The following is a 24,590-nucleotide window of genomic DNA, read 5'->3' on the forward strand; positions in this document are numbered from 1 at the left end:
CTTGCTTGGTGTGTTTATTAACTTTGTACTAATTCGTATTAGTTTTTATATATTTTAACTAAAAATGTTTAAAACTAAACTTCTTAACACTTATTTAAAGGAACAAGTTTTTCTTAAGAATAAGTTACACTTTCTACACAAACTTTTTACTTAATCAAAAAGTTCGAACTTATGCGGCAGAATTTTTACATTTAAAATTAAGTATCAAGGTTATTTGTTATTCTTAGCATTGCCTTTTTGTTTTTGTAATCATAAAACAATGATAGATCAATCGGCTTTTGTTGGTTACCATTAGTATATAAATGGTGCAAGTTTCAATATTAACGACAGAACTAACTTAAAAGTATAACAATTATTTCAATAAAGTCTTCTAGATATTTGTTTTTTGAAAATAAAAGATGACAACAATTAAATGAATTTTTTTTATAATACTGCCTTTAAATACTTCATTAATAATTTTTAACAGTAATGTAAGTTTTATCACTAAAAATTTATTTCGTTAAAGAAAAAACTAATATAAAATAAGGAGTTTGCCTGTTTTGAAAAAAAAAAAATTAAACTACTAATTATTATTGTGTTTAAATATTTGATGTTTTGTATATTTATCTAGAAATTTAGTTGTTAACAAACTATTTAAATTATAACATGTTTTTTTAGTAAAATACTTCGTTATAAAATGATATTTCAAGAAATAGTTAAAATTGTTGATTTTAAAAATAAAAAATGTCAAATAAAACATTATTTATATTAATCACGAAAAACATAAAGTTTGATGAAACTAAAATAGTCCTTCGAGCCGGAGTCGAACCAGCGACCTATGGATTTCTAACAACTGGCTACAGTCCACCGCTCTACTAACTGAGCAATCGAAGGCGTTGGGATAATGCACAAATTTGTGTGTATAAACGTTAGTGTTTGAAGAACTTGTGCCCTTAACAATTGATTTTGTTTATTAAGTACATCAACACGGCATATTTTAACATAAGTATGCTTTTAAAGTTGAAAATTTTTTGATTGCTTTTATCTACTCACTAGTATGGCATTATGCGCTTCTACTGTTAAGTTAATATATGCGTACCAATTGAAGCCTTTAAAGCTTAAAAATTTCTAAATACCAATTTACAAACAATATTTTGGAAGTAGACTTTTATAATAGTTTTTAATGCGTACCAACTGAGCTACCGAAGGTTGTTATAGTAACCATGATTGTTTTTTCTATATACTTAAATAATAAATGCATACCTTTACAATTTTTTTTAAAGAAGCTTGTAAACACCGAGAATAATATAAAATTAAATTAGCTTGTTTACATGTGGTTTAAATTGTAATTGTAACCTATCATAGTTCTTAAATCTAAGTTTTTGCACAATTTTATTTGCAAACAGATAAATATGTTTTATATGCTTTTATAACTAAACAAAAATTAAATAAAAATTTTAAAATTGTAAAATAAATATTTTATAGATACATTCTAAACTTATGTAAAACAAGTATTACTTTTAATTTAGATTAAAAATATCAAATTTAATAAAAGCTACCATAAAATGTAGGAAATAGTGTTTACAATAAAATTGAAATTGTTTACACTTTTGAAATTTTTTATAAAAAATGAACTAATAAATGTTTATAAGTTAATAAATAAATGTTGCAGTGTAAAAATTTACACAAATTACAATTAACAAGTCATATTTTTAAACGGTTTAAAAAAATTTAAATTTAAATAAAACAGTAACTGATTTTATAAACAAAAAGTAAAGTAAGACTTATTTTTGTAATAAACAAATACAAATAAAACTATATAAATGTATTAAAGTATTAGTAAATAAATTTACACTAAACCTTCAAAGTATAATACGACTTTTTGGAATTAATTTTAAAGAAAAATACGGAGATGGGTTTGAACTAATGATGTACCGGACCCACAATTTCGGGTCCGGCCGGACCCGGATCCGGACTTTTTTTTTCAAATTAGAGTCCGGCTGGAACCGGATCCGGACTTTTTTTTCAAACTAGAATCCGGCCGGAACCGGACCCGGACTTTTTTTTCAAATTAGAGTCCGGCCGGAACCGGATCCGGACTTTTTTTTCAAATTAGAATCCGGCCGGATCCGGATATCAGACAAAAATGGCAATATCCGGCCGGACCCGGACCCGGATAGTGAATTTGGTACATCACTAGAATAAACTAGCCTGAGTCAGAATGAGGTTTTTAAAAACTGAAAAAAAAACTTTAATTTAATAATAAGTAGAACAGCTAGCCACAAGGTTTACAAGTTTAGGTGTTATTTATAATTAAAAATCTGAAATTAAGTTCTTGAACGAAATACACTAGAAAATTACAAAATATTGAAAACTGGATCAGCTTAAACTCATTCAAAATCTTAAAGAAAACTAGCCTGAGTTTTTATATAAAACTAAACTAGCCTGAGGCAGTCCAAGATTTTCTAAGATTCCCAAAAATTTTCAAACTAGCAGGGTTGCCACTGTTTAAGTCAATAAAACTAGCTAGAGTGAGTATAAACAAGCCTGAGTCAGAATGAGGTTTTAAAAAACTGAAAAAATTACTTTAATCTAATATTCAATAGAACAGCTAGCAAAGGTTGACAATTTGGTAGTAAAGTTGTGGACTGATTGTGGTACACTTAACTTATTAGTACTACCCATCATAATTAAATCCTACCTTATTTAATTAATATCTAACAAATACTAAATTTTAACTGAGACTACTATCTATAATCAGACACGACAGTTTTGAGTGACGAATCTTTTATATAAAACACAACAAGAAATACTAGCATATACAAAATTATCAATTACTTTGGTAACACTTTAAAAACTAGAAGCTATTTAAATCTATATCAAAAGACTTCAGAAAAAAAACTAAAAATTAAATAAAACTTTTAGTAAACAAGAAACTGTAGAAATTTTAATAAACTATTAAACTATATACCTGGATTAAATATTTAAACAACTTAACACCGGTTGAAATATTCGCTTTTAAAACAAAACACTACTTACAATAAGCATTCCCAAAAACGTTCAAGATATTTTGTTGCTTCAAGCTACACACCAAACTATTAACTGCTTACATATAAACTGCCTGTCATGTTCTGATGTTTTGTTGCATCAGTATTTAGTTTGAAACACTTCGTCATATGATTCTCATTGGCTCGTACATTCAACGGTATTAACTCTAAATATTCTCTGAGCTCAACTTTAAACAATAAATAATGCAAGTATTCATTCCAAAGATTTCAATTTTACAACATATGTAAAGTGTTTCATTTCATGAAATATTTTTTTCATAGTTTAAATGTAAACAAATGTAAACAAATGTAAATTAGTCACGTGTACAAAATGAACCAATCACGGTAGGAGTTTAATTTTAACTGACGAAAATGACTCTTATTAATTTACTCAGGGTTTGTTTTTGAAAAAATACTTATCAGTATGCTCTTTTTTACTAACTAGATCCGGGTCCGGCCGGATCTCTGTTAGGATCCGGCCGGACCCGGATCCGGACTTTTTTTTCAAATTAGAATCCGGCCGGAACCGGACCCGGACTTTTTTTTCAAATTAGAATCCGGCCGGAACCGGATCCGGACTTTTTTTTCAAATTAGAATCCGGCCGGATCCGGATATCAGACAAAAATGGCATAATCCGGCCGGACCCGGACCCGGATAGTGAGTCCGGTACATCACTAGTTTGAACCCACGCGTGCAGATCACAAACTGTTATGACGTAATTATAGAGTAGTTTTTTTTTAAGAATTTCACACAATGAAAACTAGAAATTTTAAAATACAATTTAAATTATAAACATACCCTAAAGAGTTAGTATGTCACAAACTGCATATGTCACAACAGTTTTGTGACGTAATAATGGAAACGTTAATTAATGCATTATAAACGCTACGAATCGCTTGTAATCACATGGGGGTCTGGCTCAGATTGTAGAGCGCTCGCTTAGCATGCGAAATTTACCAGAACCATGCCCGGCCCCTACACATTTAAATAATGGTTACAATATATACTTTTATCTTATTTGATTTTTTTAACAATTTAGCTAAAATAAATGAGAGCACAACACTCTTTATTATTTTACTTGTTTATTTTTTTTGTTTAATATGTAAAAAATACTAATCATTAGTAATAAAACAAGACCTTACTTTTAATACACAGCTTATTGCAGATCTTATTAGAAAAAAATCAGCTCATTGTTTTAATTATACATAATTTTTAAGAACTTATATTTGTCTGAACAAGTTTAATAAAGTTTTTAATAACTTATGATTACTTAATTCATTTTTAATTTTGCAAAGTCAAACATGATTTATTTAATAAAAAATGATTTAGTAAAATTAAATATGATTTAAGATATTCAAAGTGTAATAAAAACCGAAAGGTTTTTTCGTACACTAGGTCCTTTGATTAAATATTTTTGAGTGCTTTTTTTGCCGTTCCATAAACTATATAGTAAAATCAAACATGACTTAATTTAGTCCAGCATGATTTAGTAAAACTAAACGGATTTAATTGAGTCATACATGATTCAGTAAATTTATACATGACTTAGTTTAAAAAAATTCTGATTTAGTTGATTACAACATACTTTAGTTAGGTCAAACATGATTTAGTAAATCAAACAAGATTAAGTAAAGTATAAGTCATACAAAGGTTTGTGTAATAAAACATGATTTCGTAAAATAAAACTTGATTTAGTAAAATTTAACCTGATTTAGTTAAGTCAAATTTGATTTGATAAATTCAAACATGATTTAATAAAATTTAACCTGATTTAGTAAAGTCAAAAGCTTTAGTAAAGTGAAAAAATATTTTTTAAAGTCTGACACGATTAAGTAAAGTCATACATTATTTAGTTTAAAACATTTGTTAGATTCTGATTTAGATAATTGAAATATTTTCTAGTATAGTTAAACACAGTTTAGCAAAGTCGAACAAAATTTGTTCCTTTTCTACTTATGTTTTTATAATAAACAAATTGTCTGAAAATAATTTAGTTTATGTAAAGCAAATACTTTTCATGGGTGAATTGAAATAGCGAAAAGGTTGATGTAATTCAGTATTTGAATTTGTATGATGAATATAGACGTTACAAAATGTTATTTTCCACAAGCCTCGATAGCTCAGTCGGGAGAGCGTCAGACTGAAGAGATCTGAAGGTCCCTGGTTCAATCCCGGGTCGAGGCATGCCTTTTACCTACTTAAAATGTACTTATCTTTTGTTCATGTTAAAATCACTTTACTTTATATAGTGATTTATTTAACATAGTTGTTTTGTTTCTTAACGTATATATTTTTTCAACGTTATGTAGTTGTGCTTTTTTATGATTTATGTTACAATGGTTGTGCTTTATGCATTACAATCCCCAAGGTCTGAGTTAGGAGATTACTTTTACTAACTAAATATAAATTAAATGCTAAATATAAGGAGTTGTAAACTTTTTAATACTATATATCATATTAAAGTTAGAGTCCAGAACACCTTAGTAACAACTATCTTAAAAACTAAGTATGTATAAGTATCAGAGTGATTAGTTATTATGCACTGCTAAATATATATAATACAAGTAAAAACTGTGATAACAAAGTTTATTCTAAGAAAAGCTATCAAATAAACTCACTAAAGAAGCAACTGAACAACATAAGAGTAACAAGAAAACAATAATACTCTCTGGCGCTAATGTGTGTGGCAAGAATATAGGCAAAAAATAACAAAAATAATTTTTTGTAGCATAAGTTACTTAAGTAAGTTTTAGTTATTTGTAAATTACATTTGTTTATTTTATCAAGTTAAGTTTTACTAAGTTTGAAATATGTTCAACATTAACTGTAAGTTTTAAGAGACTGAAATAAAATTTAAAAGTTGTTGAGTTAGAATTTAAAATGTTTAAGCGACTTTAAAAGTAGAAAAAGCTTAAATATTATAAAACTTTTTTTAAATGTAGTTTGAACAGATAAAAAAAAGCTTTATGATAATCTTTTTGAATAATCACTCAGTTTATAAACAGAAAGGTTGTAATTATTTTATTAAAAGTAAGAGGGACTTAACATTTATTTTCTTGAAAAGTATAAAGTAAAGTGTATAAGTATTTATACAAATAAACTGCAATGCGCTTTAGTAAGACTTTAAAACATATATGTATACATATATTGTTAGGAATGATTTTTTTAAACGAAAAATTTTGTCAAAACTTTTTTTTAAGTTTATGTTTCAATAATTTACAAAACTAAACTAAGTTAAGTTAGCAACATATAATAAATAACTTACTGTTTATAAAAAAGAACATTTTGATTGTTATGAGTACTTAAAAATATTTAAAAAATTTTAAAACTTAACATACAAATAGTTTGAAATATAAAGATATAGCACAAAAGTTTCAAGTAATAAAGCTCACAGAAGTTTAAGTTACATAAACGTGCTTTAATTGACACGTCATAACGCTTACGTATACATATATAAATGCAAAATATTTCTCTTCACCATAGTCCTACATGGTCTAGTGGTTAGGATTCCTGGCTTTCACCCAGGCGGCCCGGGTTCGATTCCCGGTGTAGGAACTTTTTATTTGAATAGAAAATTATAAGTTAGGTTTTAAGCTGTGTAACAAATTTCGTTTATAAACTACACAAATCTATGAACACCTTTATGTAACTTTTTGTACTTAAAATACATGAAATTAGATAAATTAAGAAATTAATAAGTTGGATTAAACGTTAGCTTTAATCACATTTTAAATAAAATAGGTTCTTAAAAAAAAATCTATTTAAGTTTTACATATATACATCATAAAATAAACTTAATTAAACTAATTAGTAAGTAAGCATTCTTGAAAAAAATATATAGTGCTAAAGAAGTGTTATGTTCGATACTTTAGATGTTTAAGTTCTTATAAAGTTAAATTATAGTTCAATAAACCTAAAACGTATACAAAAGAGTGATTGTTTTTATTTAGTATTGTAAACTACATTAACGTTACTACCTTTTAAAATGTTATTCATTCATTGTTGTAAAATAAAAAAATTCGAAAAATTGTTTCAAATATAGTGTTTAAATAACTGAAACTAAATAAAAGTTAACTTTTTTTTTGTTAAATATTGATTTTTTAGTGAAAGGAAAAAGTTTTAAAGTGTTTTAGTAAGAGTTTGTCGTAAAGGTTTAAAAACTATTGCAAAAGGATTATTCAGCTACAAAAAAATAAGTCGAATTCAATCAGTTGTTAACAGTTTTGCTTTAGGCAACGCTGACAAACTGTTTATAATTTGTTCTGTATTAATATGGATGTGAGGGGATATAGCTCAGTGGTAGAGCAATCGACTGCAGATCGATAGGCCCTTGGTTCAAATCCGAGTGTCCCCTCCTCTTCAACTAAAACAAAATAATAATTTTGATGTCGAATAGTTAAGCTTGATGACTAATAGTTTTGCTTCATTCTTAATTTTTTTTATGATGTTGAATAATTTTGCTTGATGCTTAATAGTTTTGGTTGATAATTAACAGTTTATGCTTTACGCAAGAAAACTTTGCTTGATGTTGAACAGTTGGCGGTGTGTCTATACGACTATAAATTAGTAATATATTAATCAACAGCCGTACAACATTTGCAATAGGCTTACAGAAAAGCCTCTAGACTGTAATATTAAGATCTTTTAAAGTGTTTGTATTTTAACATATTAAATAATTTTTTTCGATTAACTATTCATTTCTTCTAGTATTTAAACTTTTATGTTATGCTTTTAATACTCCGAGTATGTTATAGTATGTACTCCGAAGTTATCTAAAACTTTTAAAGATAATTAAGTTATTAAAAAAATAAAATAATAGACCTTTCTGATTGCTTAACTAGTCAAAAAAAAAAACGTAAACAAGGTTTTGATTTATTTTCAAAAAAATAAGTGTTAAAAAATAAAACTGAAACCAATTGCTTTAGTGTATGCAACTTTAGTAATATTGTAATAGTAGTGCTACAATGGTTAACTCAAAGGTTACAAAAAGTGTTGTAATATCAGTAATTTATATTACCTTACAAGAATAATTTAAAAAGTATTTTCTACTGTTGCAACTTTAGGTTCAATAACTACGTCAGAAAGTTTGAATAGTTACGTCACAAAGAAGAAAAAGGAGGTACAGGGACACAAAAACGTACTTTTACACACTGGATCGGGACGAAATTTAAAGAAATCATTACCTTACGTCAGAAAAAGTGTTATGACTTACAAAAACCCGCAGATATCAAAAATATGGCGTGACGTTTGGAATAAAAAGGAAGAATCTCTCAGTATTTGTTTTGTTAAGTCTATTGAAAATATAAGTGAGAACACAAAACCGTTGCCACCGCTGAATTGCGGTGATCATGTCGTGATACTAAATCAAACAGGTAACTTTCCTAGCAAGTGGGGGAATAGTGAAGTGGTGGTTAAAATGAAGAACTGCCATCAGTGTGTTGTCAAGGTTGATGGATCAGGTCGCTTAACTGTTCAAAATCGTAAGTTTCTAAGAAGATTTACCCCTCCTGTTTGCAAATCTCTAAGTAATATCCCTTATCTGCGAAAGCAAACATACCACTGTAAAAGTTTGTCTTTTCTGTTAGGTTGAGAAAAAGATTTCAATAAAAATTTTAATGTTCTGTGTTTTTATAGAAAAAAGATTTTTTTTGAATAAGCATTGTGTAATTTCCCTCTGTACTAATGGTTTTCTTCAAAATTGATGTTGAACTGGAATTGCTCGGATTTGCTTTAATCTATAATTTCTTGACTTATATTTTCTACAGAAAGAAAACAGACCGCCAAAGTTTACTGCGAACAACAATGTGTCCGGGATGAGTGTGTGAAATTATCGGATCATTTGCAGCGTTTCCTTGTAAGACTTTACGATGCTTTTCAAGAGTTTCGTGACACCGATGATGCTAATATTCATTTATTGTAAAGTTGGAATGTTCACTGTAAATTAATGTTTTATGGTCTAATGAATGAGTTTCAGTCCAATGGTGACTACCTAAAGTTTGTAGTTGACTTTGCAGCAGACTAGTCTAACAGCCATCTATTCAAAGTGATCTTGGATGAGGACGTAGAGATTGACTTTCAAAAATTCGAACTGTTGATTGGTATCGAGTATTTGGAAATTAAGTGTAGCAGTATCTCGTCAGTGTTAATTGCTATCAGTAATGCACCTTCTACTTTGTTTAAAGTCAAAATATGATAAACATGTTTATCAGCAAATTAAGTGAAGTTTCAAGATGGTTAGATGAATGACGTGTGGTTTCGTTCTTAAAAGCTGAAAAGTTCAAATCGGTGAAGCAATTAAGTTTTTGAATGCTTGTATTCAGCAACTGAGTTAAAAAAAAGTAAAGATTAAGCTTCAAATTTTTTGTTAAAGTTTGTTTGTTTAAGTTGTAGTTTGTTTTAACAAATCATTTACTAGTGAACTAAGTTAATCGTAAATTTTGAAATGATTTTTGTCTTTCTGAGTTTGATTTCGTTGAATTTTAGACCTGAAAAATGTTTTTAAGTTGTAACAAATTGTGTTAAATTTTTTTTTGTTTCACTAGGTAAATTTATCGTTTTATCGCCTTAGTAGATAAAATCTGAAGGGAGATGTAGAAGTATTTACCTAGTTTTAGTTATGTTTTATATTACAGACTTTATCATTCTTTTAACTAGTTTGTGAATAAACTCAACAAAGAAAGATATATTTATTTAGTAAGTAGAAGAAAATGATCAATTTCTATAACAAACAATGCGTAGGCAAACATAAATAGTTTATAAAAATTGCAATTGTAAACTTAATTTATTTTCTAAAAAAATATTTATCAACTAGTCTGACAGAAATTTGAACCCTTGACCGTTGGATAAAATGTCCTAAGCTTTACCGACTGAGCTAGCCAGGCTCATGTCAATATTGAAATTGTAGCGTTTATAAATAAAACCGTCATACATAAATTTTCTGACGTAGTTATTGAACCTAAAGTTGCAACAGTAGAAAATACTTTTTAAATTATTCTTGTAAGCTAATATAAATTACTGATATTACAACACCTTTTGTAACCTTTGAGTTAACCATTGTAGCACTACTATTACAATATTACTAAAGTTGCATACACTAAAGCAATTGGTTTCAGTTTTATTTTTTAACACTTATTTTTTGAAACTAAATCAAAACCTTGTTTACGTTTTTTTTTTTGACTAGTTAAGCAATCAGAAAGGTCTTTTATTTTATTTTTGTAATAACTTAATTATCTTTAAAAGTTTTAGATAACTTCGGAGTACATACTATAACATACTCGGAGTATTAAAAGCATAACATAAAAGTTTAAATACTAGAAGAAATGAATAGTTAATCGAAAAAAATTATTTAATATGTTAAAATACAAACACTTTAAAAGATCTTAATATTACAGTCTAGAGGCTTTTCTGTAAGCCTATTGCAAATGTTGTACGGCTGTTGATTAATATATTACTAATTTATAGTCGTATAGACACACCGCCAACTGTTCAACATCAAGCAAAGTTTTCTTGCGTAAAGCATAAACTGTTAATTATCAACCAAAACTATTAAGCATCAAGCAAAATTATTCAACATCATAAAAAAAATTAAGAATGAAGCAAAACTATTAGTCATCAAGCTTAACTATTCGACATCAAAATTATTATTTTGTTTTAGTTGAAGAGGAGGGGACACTCGGATTTGAACCAAGGGCCTATCGATCTGCAGTCGATTGCTCTACCACTGAGCTATATCCCCTCACATCCATATTAATACAGAACAAATTATAAACAGTTTGTCAGCGTTGCCTAAAGCAAAACTGTTAACAACTGATTGAATTCGACTTATTTTTTTGTAGCTGAATAATCCTTTTGCAATAGTTTTTAAACCTTTACGACAAACTCTTACTAAAACACTTTAAAACTTTTTCCTTTCACTAAAAAATCAATATTTAACAAAAAAAAAGTTAACTTTTATTTAGTTTCAGTTATTTAAACACTATATTTGAAACAATTTTTCGAATTTTTTTATTTTACAACAATGAATGAATAACATTTTAAAAGGTAGTAACGTTAATGTAGTTTACAATACTAAATAAAAACAATCACTCTTTTGTATACGTTTTAGGTTTATTGAACTATAATTTAACTTTATAAGAACTTAAACATCTAAAGTATCGAACATAACACTTCTTTAGCACTATATATTTTTTTCAAGAATGCTTACTTACTAATTAGTTTAATTAAGTTTATTTTATGATGTATATATGTAAAACTTAAATAGATTTTTTTTTAAGAACCTATTTTATTTAAAATGTGATTAAAGCTAACGTTTAATCCAACTTATTAATTTCTTAATTTATCTAATTTCATGTATTTTAAGTACAAAAAGTTACATAAAGGTGTTCATAGATTTGTGTAGTTTATAAACGAAATTTGTTACACAGCTTAAAACCTAACTTATAATTTTCTATTCAAATAAAAAGTTCCTACACCGGGAATCGAACCCGGGCCGCCTGGGTGAAAGCCAGGAATCCTAACCACTAGACCATGTAGGACTATGGTGAAGAGAAATATTTTGCATTTATATATGTATACGTAAGCGTTATGACGTGTCAATTAAAGCACGTTTATGTAACTTAAACTTCTGTGAGCTTTATTACTTGAAACTTTTGTGCTATATCTTTATATTTCAAACTATTTGTATGTTAAGTTTTAAAATTTTTTAAATATTTTTAAGTACTCATAACAATCAAAATGTTCTTTTTTATAAACAGTAAGTTATTTATTATATGTTGCTAACTTAACTTAGTTTAGTTTTGTAAATTATTGAAACATAAACTTAAAAAAAAGTTTTGACAAAATTTTTCGTTTAAAAAAATCATTCCTAACAATATATGTATACATATATGTTTTAAAGTCTTACTAAAGCGCATTGCAGTTTATTTGTATAAATACTTATACACTTTACTTTATACTTTTCAAGAAAATAAATGTTAAGTCCCTCTTACTTTTAATAAAATAATTACAACCTTTCTGTTTATAAACTGAGTGATTATTCAAAAAGATTATCATAAAGCTTTTTTTTATCTGTTCAAACTACATTTAAAAAAAGTTTTATAATATTTAAGCTTTTTCTACTTTTAAAGTCGCTTAAACATTTTAAATTCTAACTCAACAACTTTTAAATTTTATTTCAGTCTCTTAAAACTTACAGTTAATGTTGAACATATTTCAAACTTAGTAAAACTTAACTTGATAAAATAAACAAATGTAATTTACAAATAACTAAAACTTACTTAAGTAACTTATGCTACAAAAAATTATTTTTGTTATTTTTTGCCTATATTCTTGCCACACACATTAGCGCCAGAGAGTATTATTGTTTTCTTGTTACTCTTATGTTGTTCAGTTGCTTCTTTAGTGAGTTTATTTGATAGCTTTTCTTAGAATAAACTTTGTTATCACAGTTTTTACTTGTATTATATATATTTAGCAGTGCATAATAACTAATCACTCTGATACTTATACATACTTAGTTTTTAAGATAGTTGTTACTAAGGTGTTCTGGACTCTAACTTTAATATGATATATAGTATTAAAAAGTTTACAACTCCTTATATTTAGCATTTAATTTATATTTAGTTAGTAAAAGTAATCTCCTAACTCAGACCTTGGGGATTGTAATGCATAAAGCACAACCATTGTAACATAAATCATAAAAAAGCACAACTACATAACGTTGAAAAAATATATACGTTAAGAAACAAAACAACTATGTTAAATAAATCACTATATAAAGTAAAGTGATTTTAACATGAACAAAAGATAAGTACATTTTAAGTAGGTAAAAGGCATGCCTCGACCCGGGATTGAACCAGGGACCTTCAGATCTCTTCAGTCTGACGCTCTCCCGACTGAGCTATCGAGGCTTGTGGAAAATAACATTTTGTAACGTCTATATTCATCATACAAATTCAAATACTGAATTACATCAACCTTTTCGCTATTTCAATTCACCCATGAAAAGTATTTGCTTTACATAAACTAAATTATTTTCAGACAATTTGTTTATTATAAAAACATAAGTAGAAAAGGAACAAATTTTGTTCGACTTTGCTAAACTGTGTTTAACTATACTAGAAAATATTTCAATTATCTAAATCAGAATCTAACAAATGTTTTAAACTAAATAATGTATGACTTTACTTAATCGTGTCAGACTTTAAAAAATATTTTTTCACTTTACTAAAGTTTTGACTTTACTAAATCAGGTTAAATTTTATTAAATCATGTTTGAATTTATCAAATCAAATTTGACTCAACTAAATCAGGTAAAATTTTATTAAATCAAGTTTTATTTTACGAAATCATGTTTGATTTCACTAACCTTTGTATGACTTATACTTTACTTAATCTTGTTTGATTTACTAAATCATGTTTGACCTAACTAAAATATGTTGTAATCAACTAAATCAGAATTTTTTTAAACTAAGTCATGTATAAATTTACTGAATCATGTATGACTCAATTAAATCCGTTTAGTTTTACTAAATAATGCTGGACTAAATTAAGTCATGTTTGATTTTACTATATAGTTTATGGAACGGCAAAAAAAGCACTCAAAAATATTTAATCAAAGGACCTAGTGTACGAAAAAACCTTTCGGTTTTTATTACACTTTGAATATCTTAAATCATATTTAATTTTACTAAATCATGTTTTATTAAATAAATCATGTTTGACTTTGCAAAATTAAAAATGAATTAAGTAATCATAAGTTATTAAAAACTTTATTAAACTTGTTCAGACAAATATAAGTTCTTAAAAATTATGTATAATTAAAACAATGAGCTGATTTTTTTCTAATAAGATCTGCAATAAGCTGTGTATTAAAAGTAAGGTCTTGTTTTATTACTAATGATTAGTATTTTTTACATATTAAACAAAAAAAATAAACAAGTAAAATAATAAAGAGTGTTGTGCTCTCATTTATTTTAGCTAAATTGTTTAAAAAAAATCAAATAAGATAAAAGTATATATTGTAACCATTATTTAAATGTGTAGGAGCCGGGCATAGTTCTGGTACCTCTCGCATGCTAAGCGAGCGCTCTACAATCTGAGCCAGACCCCCATGTGATTACAAGCGATTCGTAGCGTTTATAATGCATTAATTAATGTTTCCATTATTACGTCACAAAACTGTTGTGACATATGCAGTTTGTCACATACTAACTCTTTAGGGTATGTTTATAATTTAAATTGTATTTTAAAATTTCTAGTTTTCATTGTGTGGAATTCTTTAAAAAAAAACTACTCTATAATTAAGTCATAACAGTTTGTGATCTGCACGCGTGGGTTCTAACCCATCTCCGTATTTTTCTTTGAAATTAATTCCAAAAAGTCGTATTATACTTTGAAGGTTTAGTGTAAATTTATTTACTAATACTTTAATACATTTATATAGTTTTATTTGTATTTGTTTATTACGAAAATAAGTCTTACTTTACTTTTCGTTTATAAAATCAGTTACTATTTTATCTAAATTTAATTTTTTTTTAAACCGTTTAAAAATATGACTTGTTAATTGTAATTTATGTAAATTTTAACACTGCAACATTTATTTATTAACTTATAAAAATTTATTAGTTCATTTTTTATAAAAAAATTTCAAAAGTGTAAACAATTTCAAATTTATTGTAAACACTATTTCCTACATTTTATGGTAGCTTTTATTAAATTTGATATTTTTAATCTAAATTAAAAGTAATACTTGTTTTACATAAGTTTAGAATGTATTTATAAAATATTTATTTTACAATTTTAAAATTTTTATTTAATTTTTGTTTAGTTATAAAAGCATATAAAACATATTTATCTGTTTGCAAATAAAATTGTGCAAAAACTTAGATTTAAGAACTATGATAGGTTACAATTACAATTTAAACCACATGTAAACAAGCTAATTTAATTTTATATTATTCTCGGTGTTTACAAGCTCCTTTAAAAAAAATTGTAAAGGTATGCATTTATTATTTAAGTATATAGAAAAAACAATCATGGTTACTATAACAACCTTCGGTAGCTCAGTTGGTACGCATTAAAAACTATTATAAAAGTCTACTTCCAAAATATTGTTTGTAAATTGGTAATTAGAAATTTTTAAGCTTAAAAGACTTCAATTGGTACGCATATATTAACTTAACAGTAGAAGCGCATAAGGCCATACTAGTGAGTTGATAAAAGCAATCAAAAAATTTTCAACTTTAAAAGCATACTTATGTTAAAATATGCCGTGTTGATGTACTTAATAAACAAAATCAATTGTTAAGTGCACAAGTGCTTCAAACACTAGCGTTTATAAACACAAATTTGTGCATTGCCCCAGCGCTTTCGATAGCTCAGTTGGTAGAGCGGTGGACTGTAGTAAGACATTAGAAATTCATAGGTCGCTGGTTCGACTCCGGCTCGAAGGATTACTTTAGTTTCATCAAATTTTATGTTTTTCGTGATTAATATAAATAATGTTTTATTTGACATTTTTTATTTTTAAAATCAACAAATTTAACTTTTTCTTTAAATATCATTTTATAAAGAAGTATTTTACTAAAAAAACATGTTATAATTTAAATAGTTTGTTAACAACTAAATTTCTAGATAAATATACAAAACATCAAATATTTAAACACAATAATAATTAGTAGTTTATTTTTATTTTTTTTCAAAACAGGCAAACTCCTTATTTTATATTAGTTTTTTCTTTAATGAAATAAATTTTTAGTGATAAAACTTACATTACTGTTCAAAATTATTAATGAAGTGTTTAAAGGCAGTATTATAAAAATAATTCATTTAATTGTTGTCATCTTTTATTTTCAAAAAACAAATATCTAGAAGACTTTATTAAAATAATTGTTATACTTTTAAGTTAGTTCTGTCGTTAATATTGAAACTTGCACCATTTATATATTAATGGTAACCAACAAAAGCCGATTGATCTATCATTGTTTTATGATTACAAAAACAAAAAGGCAATGCTAAGAATAACAAATAACCTTGATACTTAATTTTAAATGTAAAAATTCTGCCGCTTAAGTTCGAACTTTTTGATTAAGTAAAAAGTTTGTGTAGAAAGTGTAACTTATTCTTAAGAAAAACTTGTTCCTTTAAATAAGTGTTAAGAAGTTTAGTTTTAAAAATTTTTAGTTAAAATATATAAAAACTAATACGAATTAGTACAAAGTTAATAAACACACCAAGCAAGTTATTCAAATGCATTAAACAAAACATGATTTTCTTAATCATGTACAACACAGTTGAAACATTAATAAAAATTATTTCAAAAAAGCCGGACTAAGTTTTAGTTGTTAAAAGAAAATAAAAAACAGTGAAACTGTGATTTATTTAGATTCAAAAACACTTAAACTTGGATCACATTTTAGTTTATATAAAGTTATCATAGAAAAGTATTTATGGCATAGTTTACAATTAGAGGTGATATAATAAGACCAGGAAGAAAACTAAAATCATGACTTTCAATAATTTCTAAACCAAATCAAAAGTCATTTAAAAACTTATTAGACTACAGAGACTCTGGTTTATATTTTAAATAACTAGTAACTTAGATTTAGCTTTAGTATGAAGGACAATAATTTAGATAAATTTGCCCTTTTTTGGCTGTGTTTAAAGTACGAGCTCAAAAAGCATACAATTATAATTTGTTCTCTGGTTTATAGTTTGAAAAGTTTAGCAGTAAGTAATGAAAAATAAACAAAACTGTTAAGCTGGTTATTATTGTTGTATAAAACAACTCGTTATCTTTAAAAAAAAACCAAAATAATAAATTTTAAGTTTTTAGGGGAAACTCGTTAAAAAATTTAAAAAAGTAAATTATAAAATTTTCCTTTTTTTTGTTGAAAAGAAATTTAAAAAAAATCTTTTTTAAATAATTCAGTCTCTCGGATGTGATAAGAAAAAATAAAACAAACTAAATTAAGACAATATTCAATCAAATAAGCAAAAGTGCATTGTCCGGGAATCGAACCCGGGCCTCCCGCGTGGCAGGCGTGGAGTCAAGTGGTTATCAAATGCAGCGTATCTGCATTTGCTTATCAAAAGTAGCAACTGTTGTGATGATATAAACAATCAAGTGTTCATTTAGCTTTGATCTTATGCGACTTGAATATTAGTGCATTATAGTATTAACTTTTTTTTAACTATTTTATTAGCGGCTAAATATTTAGTCTTTGTCCATTTTTAAATTATAACCATTTTTAAATAGAATATTTATTTTAAAAATGTTATTTTATCTTTATTACAGTAAAACAATTCATGTACAAACTAGAAAATTTTGATAGTAACACTAACCAAAATTTGTATATCACAATTTAAAACTAGCTTATTTATTTATAAAACTAATTTACCATTTTATTTTCGTTTATTTAAATAGTAACAGACATTATTTGGTTAAAAACTGAAACAAATTTACAGTTGCAACTACTTAAGCTTAGTAGAAAAAAGTTGAGAAATTTTGTAAAAATATCAAAATTTACTTAAATTTTGTTAAAACCAAGTTGTCACTTTGATATCTAACTTTGTCAAACATTTTAGAAGCCGGTTGTTAAAAAAACAAAACTAAAAATTAATAATGTTTTTAGACGTGTCAATTTAGACAATTAAAATGTTTGCATTCAAACATACCATAAGCAGTAAGTAAAATTTGTGAATGAAACATTAATAGGTATATCCTTTTTTTACGTTTGTGTAAGCACGATGATGACCAATAAAACCAGGGAACTATTTCTTCCTTATTAAATGTATTTATTTGGAAAGGTCCTTAATTGTATTCTATTTGTAGTGTACGACTCGATAACAGAAATGTTTTTTCGTGCACCAGGTCCTAGGACCAAACACTTTTGGTATTTTATTTTTGTCGTTCAGTAAACTATTCTACAAAATGCTCAAGACTATACTGGGATAAAAATATTTAGCCTAGTTTAATCTTCTGATCCCATTAAAAATCGTAAGGTTATGGTAGTTGAAATTGTATAATAAAAAATAGTTGATAGAATCCTTTCATAAGTACGATTAATCTTTAATTAACATTTCATTCATACAAAGCTATTTTATTAGATTATAAATTAAATAGTAGCTATGAGAATGAGAATTTTATTTATACTTTACTAAATTAAGAAAATTTAAGCCATAGCTTTAAAATTAACATAACTTAATGAAATTAGTAATTTTTGTAGCTAATGAGAATTTGGTATTTATATTTGAAAAAAAAAAATTCAACAAGTATTTGTTTATGATTCATCTGAAATGTAGTATATAATAATTATTCTTGATAGCGTAAGCTATTAAGGTATTCTTTTTCACCTAAAGAAAGCTGTAGGAAAATACTTAATTTTTGATCAGACTATTAACACCATTCATCGTTAGTTCTATATTATAAACAATTTTTTTAAAAACTATAGTAGCTAAAACTTAAATATGACGTCAAGAAATTCAATAATTAGTTTTAAACAACAGCTAACGAACAACGTAAATTAAAATTCAACGACCGACAAGCAAAATGTCTCTATAAGTTTGCAGTTTACTAAACCACGTGATTATTTTTAACGAGCGTCAAAGCTATCGAGCAAAAACACGTTTAAAATTTGCAGCGAAATATTATAGCACATTCTGTCGAGCTAAGGGCAAAAAAAATAACGCTTGAACGAACATATGCTAGCATTCGAGTGCGCTACAGATTTACTTGCCTTGACATTTGGGTTTATAAACAGTAATTTTTCGCCTTAGACAAGCGTCGATGGTGATCGGTTAGCATTGGTGCCTTCTAAGCACTAGTTCCGGGTTCGACTCCCGGTCGACGCACTTTTGTATTTTTGGTACAGTAGTGAAATATTTTGCATGTAAGAATGGAATGATGTAAACGTTTTAAGTAGAAATGAATAATTTCAAACTAATTTTAGCAAGCTTTATGAAACTTAATAAAAGTAGTAGAAGGACTGCTGATGTAAATATACAATTTTTAACTGTACTTTATTTTGAAATTATAAAGTTTGAATCAAGTAGTAAGCAAGTAATTCAGTAATTATTTTCATGACTAGATACAAGATATTGAAAAAAAAATTCGAGTAGCTAGTTATTTGTTGGAATGTACTAATACTCTTGTTTTTAATTTTTACATAACTGTATTTTTTTCATGGTTTAGTAGTCAAGTCAAAAATCAAAAGTCAAGCTCACCTACTTAATTATGTACTACCATTTAAAGTTAACTAGCAGTTATATTTACTAGAAAATATCGTTAAAAAACAGGTCATAAATTGTACCTATTTTCTTTTTAATATACATTCATAAATATTGTTCTGTTGACCCTGCTTAAACAATATGTTGTTTTAGATTCTGTTTGATATTAAAAAAAAAAAAAAAAAAAAACACAAAATCAGCTGTAATAAAACTATGTTATTATTAGTGATGTACCGGACTCACTATCCGGGTCCGGGTCCGGCCGGATATTGCCATTTTTGTCTGGTATCCGGATCCGGCCGGACTCTAATTTAAAAAAAAAGTCCGGATCCGGTTCCGGCCGGATTCAAATTTGAAAAAAAAGTCCGGATCCGGTTCCGGCCGGATTCTAACAGAGATCCGGCCGGACCCGGACCTAGTTAGTAAAAAAGAGCATACTGAAAAGTATTTTTTCAAAAACAAACCCTGTGTAAATTAATAAGAGTCATTTTCGTCAGTTAAAATTAAACACTTACCGTGATTGGCTCATTTTGTACACGTGACTAATTTACATTTGTTTACATTTAAACTATGAAATAAAGATTTCAGAAATGCAACTCTTTACATATGTTGTAAAATTGAAAACTTTGGAATGAATACTTGCATTATTTATTGTTTAAAGTTGAGCTCAGAGAATATTTAGAGTCAATACGGTTGAATGTACGAGCCAATGAGAATCATATGACGAAATGTTTCAAACTAAATACTGATGCAACAAAACATCAGAACATGACAGGCAGTTTATATGTAAGCAGTTAGTTAGTTTGGTGTGCAGCTTGAAGCAACAAAATATCTTGAACTTTTTTGATAATGCTTATTGTAAGTAGTGATTTGTTTTATAAGTGAATATTTCAACTGGCGTTTAATTGTTTAAATATCTAAGCCAGGTTTATAGTTTAATAGTTTATAAAAAATTTACAGTTTCCTCTTTACTAAAAGTTTTATTAAATTTTTAGTTTATTGTTTTAAGTCTTTTGATATAGATTTAAATAGCTTCCAGTTTTTAAAGTGTTACCAAAGTAATTAATAATTTTGTATATGCTAGTATTTCTTGTTGTGTTTTATAAAAAAAATTCATCACTCAAAACTGTCGTGTCTGATTATAGAAAGTAGTCTCAGTTAGAATTTAGTATTTGTAAGATATTAATTAAATAAGGTAGGATTTAATTATGATGGGTAGTACTAATAAGTTAAGTGTACCACAATCAGTCCACAACTTTACTACCAAATTGTCAACCTTTGCTAGCTGTTCTACTTTTTTCAGTTTTTAAAAACCTCATTTTGACTCAGGCTTGTTTATACTCACTCTAGCTAATTTTATTGACCTAAACAGTGGCAACCCTGCTAGTTTCAAAATTATTGGGAATTTTAGAAAATCTTGGACTGCCTCAGCCTAGTTTAGTTTTTTATAAAAACTCAGGCTAGTTTTCTTTCAAATTTTGAATGAGTTTGAGCTGATCCAGTTTTTAATATTTGGTAATTTTCTAGTGTATTTTGTTCAAGAACTAGATTTCAGATTTTTAATTGTAAATAACACCTAAATTTGTAAACCTTGTGGCTAGCTGTTCTACTTATTATTAGATTAAAGTTCTTTTTTTTTCAGTTTTTAAAAACCTCATTCTGACTCAGGCTAGTTTATACTAGTGATGTACCGGACTCACTATCCGGGTCCGGCCGGATATTGCCATTTTTGTCTGATATCCGGATCCGGCCGGATTCTAATTTGAAAAAAAAGTCCGGATCCGGTTCCGGCCGGATTCTAATTTGAAAAAAAGTCCGGATCCGGTTCCGGCCGAACTCTAATTTGAAAAAAAAGTCCGGGTCCGTTTCCGGCCGGATTCTAACTTGAAAAAAAAGTCCGGATCCGGGTCCGGTACATCACTAGTTTTAAGTGAATTGTTTTATACGATACTTTGAACTGAAAAAAGTAAGCTTTAATTAAAACATTTTAGCAAAGATTATTTTTATTTAAATGGCTTCTAAAGAACTTTTGTTTAATTTAATTAAACTTTTCTCAAATACATCAAGATAAAGTTTTTGAAGTTCTAACCACTTTCACTGTCTAATACATATTTAATGTGTAAAAGTTTTTATTTCATTATTACTCTATTATGCTCAATAATTGAAATACTGTATTTGTGTTTTGAATTGTCTTAAACTATGTGTATTACTTAATTTTTCTGAAACATTTAAACTTGCTTTTCAAATAATGTTTGTTTGCATAGTAACGTTTTATTTTATTTAGCTAGAGTAAACATATATTACTAATCTACTTTTAAAAATCACTCTCTTCAACTAGAAAACTATTTAAACTAAAACATGATCTACCTTTATACAATTCGAAAAAATATAACATATTACTGTTGATTACATTTAAACTTTAGTGCATATCAGTGGCGTAGCGTGGTATTTTGGTTAGGGGGTGCGCAATTTTTTTTCTCAAAAAATCTACGAAATTAAAACTTTTGGGCCGCAAATTTTTGTGGTCAATTTTCTCGGAAATTAGAAAAATTATTAAAAATCTATCTCCTACTTCATTTTTCAAGCAATCTTCTTCAAATTTTAGAAAATGTTCCTTACATTACAAGTAAAAAATTTACATATGAATTTAGATATTTAAAATAAATAAAAATTTTATAAAAAAAAAAAAAAATAGTCTTGTTTTTACAAAAAAAAAAAATTTTACTATTAATTTTTAAATTCACAAGTTATGTTTTTTGTTATTGTATAAAGATTAAACTGTTAAAGTTTGAAGTAGATTGCTTGAAAAATGTGTTAGGAGATAGATTTGGTAATTTTTTTATTGTTTATAAACTTATAGAAACTAGGCTATATAACAAAGCTTTTAAAACCACTAAATCTACCATGAGTTAAAAAAAAACAAATCTATTCTTAGTCAGCCTGAGCTTAAAAATACTTAAAACATTCTGAGTTATCCTGATTTTTAAAACTAGCCTTTTTTTGCTGTTTTAGTTTTCCCTTCCCATAGGGAACCTATTATGCGGCCTGACTTTGACTGGTCATATCTCAAAAAATAGTTCGAATTTTTTAAAACAACAAAAACATCTTAAAGCTTAAAAAAATCAATAAAATAAGATCAGCTTCTAAAAAGCATGGCTTACCCCCCTCCCCCTATGGCCTTAAATTACAAATAAATAGTCAACTAAGTATAACAATTAATACCTCAAAACATTTTTTTCTGGGCAATTTGTAAATAATGTTCCATATCTATTTTATATCAGCAAAAAAGAATTGTATTAAACTCAAAATAACTCATACTTTTAGTTTGTTGCAGCTTTTAATATACTATTTTAATCTTACATATAAAAATGTTAAATCTTCAGTATTAAAATTGAAAGTTTTAAATTTATTTATTTTTTGTAGAAGAAATCTAAATCTCTAGTTCTTTTTTTAACTTCTACATTTTTACCTATATTACAATGTAAAACTGTAAAAATAAATCTTAACAAATGAAGAAAATTATATTATAAACAAAAATAAAGATAAAAATTTCTTACAACTTGAACTGCAGTCTTGAGTAATAGCAATATCTGATGTTGGTCTGCTATTTTTCAATTCAAGCTTTTGAACTTCAGATAATTTTACTATCTGACATATTTTTAGACTTGCAACATTCCATACCAAATCACTTTGCATATTTTTTTAAATAATATACTAAAAATTAATAAAAACAAGTGTTTACTTTTTCTTTAGTATTATAAAACGTATTTTACAAAAAAAAAAAACCTTTAACTTTGAAGATATCAGGATTGCCTTGCTACTCTTTGAGTCAAAATAACTGTCTTGAGTTAGTTTTTTATGTCATATGTCATCATAAGCATTTTAAATTCTTTTATATAATTTTTTATAGAAACTAGGCTATATAACAAAGCTTTTAAAACCACTAAATCTACCATGAGTTAAAAAAAAAACAAATCTATTCTTAGTCAGCCTGAACTTAAAAATACTTAAGTTATCCTGATTCTGAGTTATCCTGATTTTTATTGAGACATACTAAAGTTTTCCAAAATTTCATAAAATCCTGAGTTATCCTGAGTGTGTGAAAATATTTTACTAAATGTTTTTGATACAAAACAAAATGTTTAATAGATAAATTTCTTAAGGTCAACTTTTTCAATGCTTTTGAAAATTTACAAGAAATATAACTTTTCATTTATTTTAAAATCAGTTTTTTCTAAGATCTTTAGGGAATAGCATTTTTTTAATACTGCAAACAGTTGGTAGAAAGAATTTCTTTTTAAATACCATTTAAAATTTGATTTAAAACTAAATAAATTTAAATTCAAAATAAATCTGTTATGCCTTTTAGACTAAAAATTGATTGTAAAAATTTTGGTTTACAAGTTGCTATAAATTATTTCATGATGTGACTAAAGAAATTTTAAAATAACTTACTACAAAAATTGTTTAATTTTTAAACTTTACGGCTGATAGAATAACAAATTTTGATTTGTTTCTTATCTTAATAAAATAAGAAACTACTTTTAATAAAAATTTTAAGTTTAAATAATTTAAACAATACTTTTTGTATAATAAGATTAAAATTGTAATCACAGTATGAACTGTTTGTTTATTATTTATTTAAATTTATTAATATTTTTTTTTTGTTTTTTGTTATTATTCTTTTAAATTATGTTGTTACTATTTTCTATTCTTATTATCAATTTATTTTAATTTATTAGCAGTTGTTTATTGCTATTTTTACTACAATTTGTTTATTCTTGAATCATTATCACTATAAAACAGGTTTAGCTTCATATTGTTAACAAAATGTTAGCATTTGTCCTTGTAAAAAAATCTGTCATAAGGTTATACTACTGCGGTGCACAAACTAGTTGCGTACTGTTTGAGTCTAAATTCTTATGAAGTTAATGAAGTTATAAAATGTTTCCTTATGGAGTTTTTCATCAACATCGGTGCGCATTTGCAATTATGCACCGAAACAGTATACTGGGTAATTTCCCTAACTTGTCACTAATTGTTATTCGAAATTTCTTTTCACTTTTCAAATACTAAAAAAACATAGTTGAAAAAAGACAAATTAAACAGAAAAAATAAACAATAAAGGATAAAGATATTGCATTTTTTTTTAATTCTTATTTTTTTGGGTGGCACGCATAAGCCAGCGTCCCTCCCCACGCTACGCCCCTGGTGCATATATTAGTAATCAAAACTACTAAATCATGTATGTGGTAAACCTTTATGCTCTTTGTTATTATTTTAAGATAACTTATGTATGTTATTTATGAACAAGCGTTTTAAAGATACAAAAATAT

At 26.6% G+C, this 24,590-nt stretch overlaps 8 non-coding genes across 8 annotated transcripts; 4 read left to right on the forward strand and 4 right to left on the reverse strand.

The window, feature by feature from the left end:
- Positions 1-787: 787 nt before the first annotated feature.
- On the reverse strand, positions 788-873 carry Trnay-gua (transfer RNA tyrosine (anticodon GUA)). Its single transcript is given in 2 exon segments — positions 788-823; positions 837-873. It is a non-coding gene; the product is annotated as a tRNA-Tyr (tRNA).
- A 4,263-nt stretch (positions 874-5,136) lies between these two features.
- On the forward strand, positions 5,137-5,211 carry Trnaf-gaa (transfer RNA phenylalanine (anticodon GAA)). Its single transcript has one exon. It is a non-coding gene; the product is annotated as a tRNA-Phe (tRNA).
- A 1,299-nt stretch (positions 5,212-6,510) lies between these two features.
- Positions 6,511-6,582, forward strand: Trnae-uuc (transfer RNA glutamic acid (anticodon UUC)). Its single transcript has one exon. It is a non-coding gene; the product is annotated as a tRNA-Glu (tRNA).
- A 727-nt stretch (positions 6,583-7,309) lies between these two features.
- Trnac-gca (transfer RNA cysteine (anticodon GCA)) lies at positions 7,310-7,381 on the forward strand. Its single transcript has one exon. It is a non-coding gene; the product is annotated as a tRNA-Cys (tRNA).
- A 3,309-nt stretch (positions 7,382-10,690) lies between these two features.
- Positions 10,691-10,762, reverse strand: Trnac-gca (transfer RNA cysteine (anticodon GCA)). Its single transcript has one exon. It is a non-coding gene; the product is annotated as a tRNA-Cys (tRNA).
- A 727-nt stretch (positions 10,763-11,489) lies between these two features.
- Positions 11,490-11,561, reverse strand: Trnae-uuc (transfer RNA glutamic acid (anticodon UUC)). Its single transcript has one exon. It is a non-coding gene; the product is annotated as a tRNA-Glu (tRNA).
- A 1,299-nt stretch (positions 11,562-12,860) lies between these two features.
- Positions 12,861-12,935, reverse strand: Trnaf-gaa (transfer RNA phenylalanine (anticodon GAA)). The gene has a single exon. It is a non-coding gene; the product is annotated as a tRNA-Phe (tRNA).
- Positions 12,936-15,393: 2,458 nt separating this feature from the next.
- On the forward strand, positions 15,394-15,479 carry Trnay-gua (transfer RNA tyrosine (anticodon GUA)). Its single transcript is given in 2 exon segments — positions 15,394-15,430; positions 15,444-15,479. It is a non-coding gene; the product is annotated as a tRNA-Tyr (tRNA).
- The last annotated feature ends 9,111 nt before the right edge of the window (positions 15,480-24,590 follow it).

This window comes from Thalia democratica, chromosome 2 (genome assembly GCF_965202585.1).
Source record: "Thalia democratica chromosome 2, ktThaDemo2.hap1.1, whole genome shotgun sequence".
Classification (NCBI taxonomy): Eukaryota; Metazoa; Chordata; class Thaliacea; order Salpida; family Salpidae; genus Thalia; species Thalia democratica.